Source organism: Gobio gobio (assembly GCF_949357685.1).
Source record: "Gobio gobio genome assembly, chromosome: 6".
In the NCBI taxonomy this organism is placed as follows: Eukaryota; Metazoa; Chordata; class Actinopteri; order Cypriniformes; family Gobionidae; genus Gobio; species Gobio gobio.
Window position 1 is genome coordinate 35,557,443 of NC_137102.1, and position 11,056 is coordinate 35,568,498.

Consider the following 11,056-nt stretch of genomic DNA (forward strand, 5'->3'; position numbering starts at 1 on the left):
TTCCCCCGAAAGAGGACATCGTCGCAGGCAACCTCCTGCTCGCCGACAAACCGGCCAGGTCTGGTGATGACTACAACGCAGGCCTTCTCGGGGTCTCAGAGGACGAGGAGGCAATCCCGCCCTCTGGCATTCCCCAGGCCAGCACCACGCGGCCATGCCTCAGCCCATCCTCCGGCCGCTCGCCTCAACATTGAGTGGCCAGCTTCACAGAGCGCCACCCACCAGGAAAGGGACATTTATGACGGGAAAGTGCTGGGTACCCCTCCCGGCCAGAGGAACAACTCTTCCCAGTCCTTACAGCGTGCGCGGAGCACATGAGGCACTACTGGAGCGAGCCTCTCGATCTCAAACATGGTCTTGTGGGTCTAGAGGTGAAGGATATGGCGGCTCTCAGCATGGGTGACCCCCCCGCCCTCGATCGCCAGGCAACTCAACCCAGTCCAGGGAGGGCTGCTCGCTCCCCCGAAGCTGGTCTTGCCTAACAAGATGGACCATTTTTATGCCTCGGTGCACCAGGCCGCCTATAAGTCCTCGGCCTTGGCTGTTAGGGCCCTAAATGTCTCCTCCTATAAAGAGACTAAAATACAATTTTCTTTGACTAAAACTAGACGAAAATAGTCATGGATAATTCGGACAAAAATAAAACTAAAATGCTAAGACTTTTAGTCAACTGAAACTTTACTAGACTAAAAAGAGTATGAATGTGACTAAAACTAATAACTAAAATGACAGTTTGACACAAAGACTAGACTAAAACTAAAATTAAATCAGGCAGCCAAAAACAACACTAGTGGAGAGATCCACCAGCTTTGCCCCGCTTACCGCACGAGAAGCGAATATACTTACTGATGAACAGTAGCATGTGCAGGCCTTATGTGCCGGCAGGTAAGGGGTGGGGCCTTACCGGCATTGGCTTTGCGCTTCTGTCTGTCTTGCCAGACTTGGTGCAATTGGATGCTTCTGCAGAGGTCAGGTACGGATGCTCTTGCCATAGGTGGATTTCTCCACTCGATGTTTCAGAGAACCAGGGTTACGACAGTAACCTATTGTTTGTGTTAGATAATAGTTTTATGTGTTAGAATAATAATAAAAGTCAATAAAGGATTTTCAGTTACACTTTATTTTAAGGTGTCCTCGTTACAGTACAATTATACATTTAAGTACAGAGTAATACTAATTAACTAAATTTTCTTAGGGTTAGGATTAGGCGTAGAGTTATTTGCATGTAATTATGCATAATTTATAGTTATTACTACGTGTAACAATGACACTGTAAAATAAAGTATTACCAGATTTGCAATCATTTAAACTTATACGAATAACGTTTTCATTTGTTGGCCTGATTTAAACTGCTTTTTTCTTCTCATTACAATCTATACCAGCAGCTACCTCCCCCCTATTCTGCTGGCAAGCTTACCTCATGCAAATACTCAGATCATTCCCTTTAGCCTGACCTTTCAGTTAACCTAGCTGTAATTTCAGCCTCCTCAATATGTTTTTCCATATCTCAAGATTCATATCTGGTGATAAAATGAGTTTAGATGATGGAAAACCACATTTCCATTCCAGTTAGTGAAACACACATGGTCCTTTCGGACTGCTTTAAGTCACAGTATGCCCTCTAAACTATTAAAATACAGGAGGGATGATTTCTGCTGTTATGAGCTGTTATCAGCTGTTTGCCACAAACATGTGTGCCACATATACTGTAGGTAATTAATTTTTACACCCAAGTGTAATAATTTAATCTGAAGTTTAATGTTGTGTAAATGTGTATACGGTAGGGGTGGGAGAAAAGGTTGATGCATCGATGCATCGCGATTCGTTATCCAACGATTCAGAATCGATTCTCAAAAATTCAGAATCGATTCTGTGTTCAATTCAAATGGCCACTGTGCGCGCACACGCGGTCACCGGCCAATCAGAACCACCTGTTGATTGCCGAACGTTCGTATGCTGGTGAATTGCCTTCGTTTAAGATCAAATGGACAAACTACGACCTGCTCAGGGGCGTCGCACCCGTGGGGACACTTTTCCCGGTGAGAGGGTTAAACGCTAGGGATGCCACAATTCTCAATATAATATTGAACCGTTCGGTACGGCATTCACGGTTCAATACGCGCTTGTGAATTGCGTTTTTTCCGGTTTCGCATTTAATTAATTATTTTTCTACAAATTCTATCATTTGCCTCCATCCCAATACTGAACAACGCGACATACATTCATATCACACGTTAGTGGTGGAGTTATACTCACGGAACACTAGAGTTATTCACAATCACAAAAGTTCATTATTTGCATGCATTTTACAGCCTTGCCGGTTTCATTCGCGTGCGCGGTTTTAACATGCGCTTTTCAGAGCGCGCGCACTAAACACCTGTCAAACACGTGATTACTGGACTAAATAGTCATCTTACTGCGCTAATACTGTCAAATACACACAAGGTTAACATAAACACAGTCGGTTATGTCTAAAGTGAAAGTAAAATCGCAATCGTGTCTGTATATTAGATGCACGGAGGTCTTAAATTGACAGTGCAGTAGTGAACACGCTGTCCTTAAAGGGACAGTTCACCTTTAAAATTATGTCATTATTTACTCACACTAATATTGTTCCAAACCTGTATTCATTTCTCGATGACAGAATTTTCATTTTTGAGTGAACAATCCCTTTAATGTTAATACAACAACAAAAGACAGAGGAAATCACTCACTGCTCTTGACTGAAAAACGAATACAGTAGCTTTAATAAGAATCAGTGTATTTTATAGTGAAGTCTATGTGGTGTTTTATTTTTACATTCATTAATTCAATTTTATATGTAAATGCTGCTGTACAGCTCTGAGCTGCCGGTGTAAATCTTTATATATAAGTTAAGTTTAAGTAAGGTTTTTAAATTCTTTGAAGTAAAATAAAGAAAGAGTATTGCAATAAAAAATAGTATTTTTTCTCTTTAACCTCTTGCTGTTCCTGTCGCCTAAGAATAGAATAACAAAATATTTATGTGACTAGCCATCAGAACCGAACCGAAAACCCTGGTTAAAAACCGAGGTATGTATTGAACCGTGGACTAACTGTATTGTTGCATCCCTATTAAACGCCCACACGTTTTATGCAGTTTTTTTCCACAGTTTTGCTCAAACGCCTCGCAGCAGTCACTCCTCCGTTTCTCTGGCCTAAAAATACTAAAAAATGTATTTTGCCTATTAAATGCAAAGTTTTTAATTTCAAAAGCACTTCTAAATTAAGTTAATATTTCCAACAAACGAAATTCTGAGCCAAAATAACGAAGTGGTGCTCAAGTAAGCTATACGCTGCTGTCCTTGCCATTAATGCTTAATAACACTCCTATAATCTCCGATGCGGTGGCCGGGACATAAACCTACCAACATCATACTTTTGGAATGACTTATCAAATATTTCTGAACTACTGCACAATGTTTCAAACGAATGGAAAATTCCTAACAAAGACTTCGTTTTGGCGAGTGATTCGTTAAATGTCTCTATGACTGTTGCAGCTCGGCAAGTTTTTTCATGTGAGATGTTATGAGCACACACTGAAATTTGACTTCTCAGCAAGCGCTAAAGTTGTTTTTCTTCTGCATTAGACTATGTTTTAAATAAATTTTTTGTAAAAATGTTCTAAAGAAACTAAACAGTTCTCAATTTACAACTAAGTGTGACAATGTTTCATTCTTAATGATTGTTCTTTGCAATTGTATTTATGGCTTATCATGTTTCATTCAGAGCTTGTAAATCTTGAATATAACTTTGTTAATAAAATACAAGTATTGAAAGAAATCTTCATAATCATTTTTAATATGGCAATACTGTCAAACAGATATTCTAACTAAAAACAAAACCCATAATAGCTCCAATTTTTTTTTTTTATGTTTCCATCACTCATTTCACAGGAGCTGTGTTTACATGGAAATAATCCTAATACCCTAATAATGCGATTGTATTTGAACTAGTAGCACAGTGGGAATAAAAACGTCACATGTGAACACATCACTCAGAATGAATTGGCCAAATCCGATTGAAATTTAATCCAGAATGTAAGGGGTGGTTTAAACCTTTTAATCTGTTCGAAAGGACATGTAAACACTTAATCAGGTTGAAAAATTAAACTGGAATGTTCTGTACATATAAAGTGAAAGTGAAGTGGCGCAAGGACGTTTGACACACAGAACGAGCTGTTGTTGAATATTGTGTAATAAATGACTGTTCATCTGTGAAGTGGTACATCAGGAAACTATGTATATTTGTGCCGTTTGCGCATGTCAAAAGATCAATTCTTGTGCTCCGGTGTTCTCTCACACACTGAAAATGTCAGAAACTGTCAGTAAGCTGTATTCAGCCTTATATGTTCGAACCAGAGTCTGACAATGATGGACAGACTCAAGAAGAAGTGACAACATGCAACAGGACGATTCTGAATGGTTAATAGATTAATTTATGTAGTTGATGTGGAGTTAACTATCTTCAAGTCATCGATTAGCATGTTCCGTCATGATAATCTATAAATCGCTGTACAGGTGCTTGTGTGGGAACTGTTGTAAAATGCCTACAGAGCCAGACTGATCACCCTAAAACAGGCAACGTGTACCACAGGATACATAGTATTTAGTCTCGTGTAGGAGGCACGAGAAATAATTTTTCATCCAGTACTGTTGTCAATATCATAGTTTAGTCTGTTTGGAGTATGTGGATCATGTGACTTGGTTAAAATTTTCTGTGCTCATTTTGTCAGTTTGACCTAAAGCCAACATGCCCGCCCATGGTGCTGGACATTTTGATTTTGTAGAAAGTAGGCACCTTTTAATCTTACTTTTTTTCAGCAAAAAATGCAAAACAACTGTTAATATTAATTGTGAATTGTCTTAAGATGTTGAAAAAGAAAATTAAGTTATATGTTACTCATGCTGTCATACCGCCTTTTGAAAAGTATGTATCTCCCAGGACACGTTGCCCTACTAGGGTATAAAAAATGGATTATCCACAGTATTGACAATGTGTGGTGTCTCAAGGTAAACTGGGCCCTAAACTGGTCATTGCATTATTGCGTATTCTGGGGTGACAGTTGTGGGGGGTCCACTAGAAATCTCGCTCCAGGACTGGGGCCCTTACGAAAGTCCCTTATAGGCCCTCATGGCCCACCTTTCTCAGTCAATGTATTTTGAGTTAAAAAATTGTGCAAATGTTAATATTCACATGTAAATCTGATATTATTACATTTAGTTTACAACATCTTTGCATTTTTAACTAAATATTTTCTTGCAGAGTTTCACATAGCTCATTTTATTGCATTTGTGTTACGTACTGTATTCCAAAAAAGGTGAAAAGACAGATGTGACAGCTTGAGCAGACTCCCAAATTAATGAATGATCATCCTGGACTGGAACCTGCTTATTTAAACGTGTATTCAGAACTCCATAGACTCCCAGCATCCGAGATACTGAGGACACCGTGGTTGAATTTCATTTTCGAAGGAAATGTCCAGAAGAATATCGCTCAAGTCTTGAGCCAATGACTTATGTTCATTGGTACATCCAACAACAGAACATTTTTTATTTTTAAATCTTTATTCGAATACGGCAACTACAATATTTCTATCACTGACTTTTATTAGTACAGCAGTGAGAGTAGAGCATCAGAGTCAGCAGAATAGATGGTGTCTGGAATGGATAGTGCTTGGCAGCGCAGTGACCCAATGGACAACCCAGATCCTTTGTGGAGAAGTGAGAAGCGATCCGTGATTTCAGTCTCTGACGAGATGAAGCAGTGCAATCCCCACCGGGTGATCCTCCGTGAAGACAGGCAGAGCGATCCACACCGGGTAATACTCCGTGAAGACAGGCAGAGCGATCCACACCGGGTAATACTCCGTGAAGACAGGCAGAGTGATCCACACCGGGTAATCCTCCGTGAAGACAGGCAGAGCAATCCACCGTGCAGGATAATCCTCTGTGAAGACAGGCAGAGTGATCCACAATCTGACCGGGAAACATAAGGGCTCAGGAGACAACCAGGAGACAGACATGCACACGGGAACAAACCCAACGGTCTGACAAACACAAGACGCAAGACAATGAGTATATATAGACACACATGATGAGTGGCAGCTGGTGCTGATAATCAGCTGAGTGGTAATCAGCGGCCACACCCACACACACACAGAGCGAGAACGAGTCAGTGAATTCATGAATCGTGACAGTACCCCCTCCCCTAGGAGCACCTTCTGGCATTACCAGAAGAACTTAGCCGTTGATTGTAATTATCAGAGTTCTGAGTAATCCAGTAATCCAGAATGTCCCTAGCAGGAACCCAACTTCTCTCCTCCGGACCATAACCTTCCCAGTCCACCAAGTACTGAAATCTGTGTCCCCTCCGTCTCGAATCCAGAATACGATTGACCGAATAAGTAGGTTCCCCATCTACGAGTCGTGGTGGAGGGGGTACCGGGACTGGTGGATTAATATGTGAATGAAACACAGGTTTTAATTTGGAGACATGAAAGACGGGATGAATTCTCCTGTACGCTGGAGGAAGTTTAAGGCAGACTGTCACTGGACTAAGGATCTTGGTGACAGTGATCGGGCCGATGAATTTGGGAGCAAACTTATTACTAACAGAGTGGAGAGGAATGTTCTTGGTTGAAAGCCACACTTTTTGACCAACAACGTAAACAGTTGGCTTCGACCAGTGGCGATCGGCCTTAGCCTTGGTTCATGCTCCCACCTGGAGGAGAGTCTCACCGTGGGGACTGTGACTTTGGATTCCAGACAGGAAAAATAGGTGGCTGGTACCCTAAACTACATTAAAACGGGGTGAGGCCCGTGGATGACACTGTTTAAGAATTATGTGCGTACTCAACCATTGGGAGTTGGTGACTCCAGGAGGAAGGATTCTTGGAAACCAAACATTGCAACACTCTCTATAAATCTTGGTTGGCTCACTCCGTTTGGCCATTGCTCTGGGGATGGAAACCCGAAGACAGACTGACCATCGCCCCCAGTAATTTACAAAACTCTCGCCAGAATTTGGACACAAATTGGGGCCCCCTGTCGGAGACCACGTCCGTCGGGAGGCCATGTAAACGAAAGATGTGGTCTACGAAAGCCACCGCTGTCTCCTTGGCAGAAGGTAATTTAGGCAAGGGAATTAAATGAATCACCTTCGAGAACCGGTCCACGACGGTCAAAACGGCAGTCTTTCTCTGGGAGGGAGGTGATAAAATCTAGCGATATGTGGGACCAGGGTCTCGTAGGGACAGACAGCGGTTGGAGTAACCCATCTGGAGGATGATTGGAAGTCTTACCAGTGGCACAAATCGAGCAAGCCAAAACAAAACTCTGAATGTCGCGAGCCATAACTGGCCACCAGAATCGTTACTTAACTAAAAAACTGGTACGGTTTATGGATGACATGCCACGTTGGAACAATTACCCCATCGGATGACGTCAGACCATAGTCCCTCCGGCATGAACATCCGACTCAGTGGGCAACCGGGCGGAGGCGTTACCCCTTCTAAGGCCGATTTGACCTTCGACTCAATCTCCCATGTGAGTGTGGAGACAATGAGTCTCTCAGGTAAAATGCACTCGGGAGTGGATGGGTGTTCGGAACGGTCAAAAAAGCGAGACAAAGTGTCGGGTTTGATTTTTTTGGAACCCAGACTGTACAAAAGCAAAAAATCAAAACAACCAAAAAACAGAGCCCACCGAGCCTGCCTGGAGTTGAGTCTTTTGGCAGATCTGATATATTCCAAGTTCTTATGATCGGCCCAGATGATAAAAGGTACCCTCGAACCCTCTAACCAATGACACCACTCTTCCAACGCTAGCTTGACCACCAACAATTCTCTGTTACCAATGTCATAGTAACGTTGCGCTGGCGATAGCCGATGCGGAAAAAAAAACGTGCATGGGTGCATCTTGTCATCTGAGGAAGAGCGCTGGGACAGAATCGCACCTACCACCACCTCTGACGCATCAGCCTCCACCACGAACTGACGTGATGGATCAGGGGCTATCAGAATAGGAGCCGAAACAAAGTGGCTTTTGAGTTTGGAGAAGGTAGCTTCGGCTACCCCAGACCACTTGAACGTAGTCCTGGGGGAGGTCAAGGACATCAGAGGAGCAGCTAGTTGGCTGAAATTGTGAATAAAACTCCGGTGGAAATTGGCGAACCCCAGAAACCTCTGTAGGGCCTTACAGGAATCTGGACTTGGCCAATCTACCACAGCCTTAACCCCCTCGAGTCAGCTGTCGCACCGGCGTGATCAACTGTGATCAAGACTGTTAAGACAAGATTTCTTTGGCCTGTTTTGGACAGATTATGAAGTGTTTATTGTAAAATAGCCTAGTGTCACATCAATAAACTCTGCTACAATAATATGTGAGCAGCATGTGTGTGAAAGTTTGTAGTTTTGAGAAAATTACATTTATGAATGGTTTGTGGAAAGAAAAAAAATGAAGTTGCTGTTATAAGGCTATAAAACCTATACTGAATATTTGTTCACAAGACTTGATAACTGGATCACGTAGGCTAGAATTTTTGCTTCAAGACGATGTAAAAATCACTCTGGCCACTCATTCACATAAAACAATATACTGGTTTAAAATTTGTGAGACATGTTTTGTATCAGGAAGGCTTATGCAGGGAGGGTGTGAATAATGAAAATTGATGTGTCTCACACCTGAGAAGGACAAAGACCCCTCCCCTAATCATAATGGCCCTATATCAGCTGAATGACTGTGAGGGAACTAGAACAAAGAATATGAAGAGATTAAAAGAATGGCTTTTTGAACCGTTTGCATTTATTTACAACACAACATAATCCAAACATATACCACCAAGGACAAAAAGTGGGACAAAAGTAAGGGACAATAGTGGTTCTTTATAAGGGACACTCAAAGTGTATGTTATTTCAGTGTCTGCAGTTAAGTGTGTGTATAAAAGGCTCTCAGATATAAACACATTTGTTTTGCTCAACCTATTAATGCACAATTAAATCCTAAAAAGAATTTTAACCTCATTGAATTAATGTGTTATTACACACAAACCTTCTAAAGCTTTTGTAGCATTATACACTACTGTTCAAAAGTTTGGGGTCAGTAAGAATTTGTTTTAAATTAATAGCTTTATTAATAATTAATAATTTTATATAATAGTTTTATTCAGCAAGAATGCCTTACATGTGTCAAAAGTTACAAAAGTTTATTTCAGATAATGCTGTTTTTTTAAAACTTTCTATTCATCAAATAATGCTGAAAAAAAATTGCATAACCTTTTTTCCACATGATTTCTCGTTACAGTATCACTTTGAATGTCATAATGATTTGTTTGCAATGTAATCTACAAATGCATACACAAACAGATGTTAGATGTTAGCCACGTCTGACATGGCTAAGCTTTTTGATATTGTTGCACATAGTCTGGGAAAACGAGCTTGGCGGCATTGCTCTCTGTTTGAGCGCACTTGACGAGCGTCTACATTTAAAATAACAAATTTGAGCATGCAAAAGACGCAATATATGTGAACGGCTTAGTTAGTGGTTACATCAACGGAGCAGTCAATAAACGGGACAGTCATGTACGGGACATTTAGGCCCAATAAACGGGACGTCCTGGCTAATACGGGACAGTTGACAACCCTACTTTTATATCATGCTATGTTTGATATTATAGAGCATAAAAATATCCCCATGTTGTCTACGTGTATCTTTATTTAGCATTGAAAGGTTTCCTAACTATTTCATAGTACAACATGTTTCCGTTGATTTCACACATTTTAGTCTGGCAATAGTTCAACTAGTAGCCTACAATGTGAAGTGTATGCATTAATAACGCTAATATAAGTGAGAAGAAATGTTTTACCTTAAAAATTATCATGTTAAAATCACGGTAAATCCAAGGTAAACTCACAGCGCGTCTTCCGAACTCGATGAAAAGCATAAGAATGATGAAGATGTGTCTTTGTTTTGAGGTGATGGGAGGCGTTTACAGGTTTGCGTTCCTTCACGTGGACGATTTGCATGTGAATCTCTTTGTGCGCGCGTGGGTGTGGTCACATCAAATATAATGATGCTCCGCTGGAGGAACTGTGCCTCTCGCTGTTTTCATACGGATTACATAAACAGAGAATATTTAAAAAAGTTTTAAAAGTAGACATTCCAAGCTTTATAAAGAGATATCTGTCGTGTCTGTGTGACAATTTTTGCGTAGAAACAGCTCATTTTCAGATTCATTTCAGAGTGGACATCACAGGGAGACAGATGGGAAAATGCAGATCCTGTTTGTTTTCTTTATTTAGCGAAAAGCACAACATTTAGTTTTTATTTTGATTGTACATAAATAAAAGTAGACACTTTAAGCTTTGTAAAGACATATCGTTCATGTCTGTGAGACCAAAAAGGACAGAGTATTTTAAGATGTTTTACACTGTCATTATGCAGCTCATTATGGGTTCCTTTGTTCTCTCAGGTGTAAATCACAGCATTATTCATGAACATTCACACCCCTTCCCAAACGGCCTTTGTAAAGAAAAAGTGTCTTACAAAATGTAAATAAATATATTGTTTTATGTGAATGAGTAGGCACAATGATTCTCACATCAGTTTGAACATCACCCATTAGTCAAAAGTCTTGTGGACATATAACTATTGTGTGTTTTGAGGTCTTAATTCAGTGTATTACTTTTTTTTTATGCATAAACGTTATTCTCTGAAAAATACAAGCATGTACATACATGTTGCTCTCATATTATGGTAGCCCAGTTTGTGCTGAATACAGTGTAATGACACTTTTGCCATTAATATATTTATAAGCAACTGAAAAAAGCACAAATTTCAGAGCATGTCAAAACTTCTAAAGCAGCCCCAAAACAGCTCAGACTTCAGAGGGTTAACCTTCTCGCCCAATAGTAGCCTTATACTTACTACCAGGCTCGATCTTGTACTGGACACTCTTTCAAGAAATGACCTGTGCCACCACTGTACAAACACAGTCCTCTGGTTCTCCGTCGTTGCCTCTCCTCTCAGGAAAGCCGAGC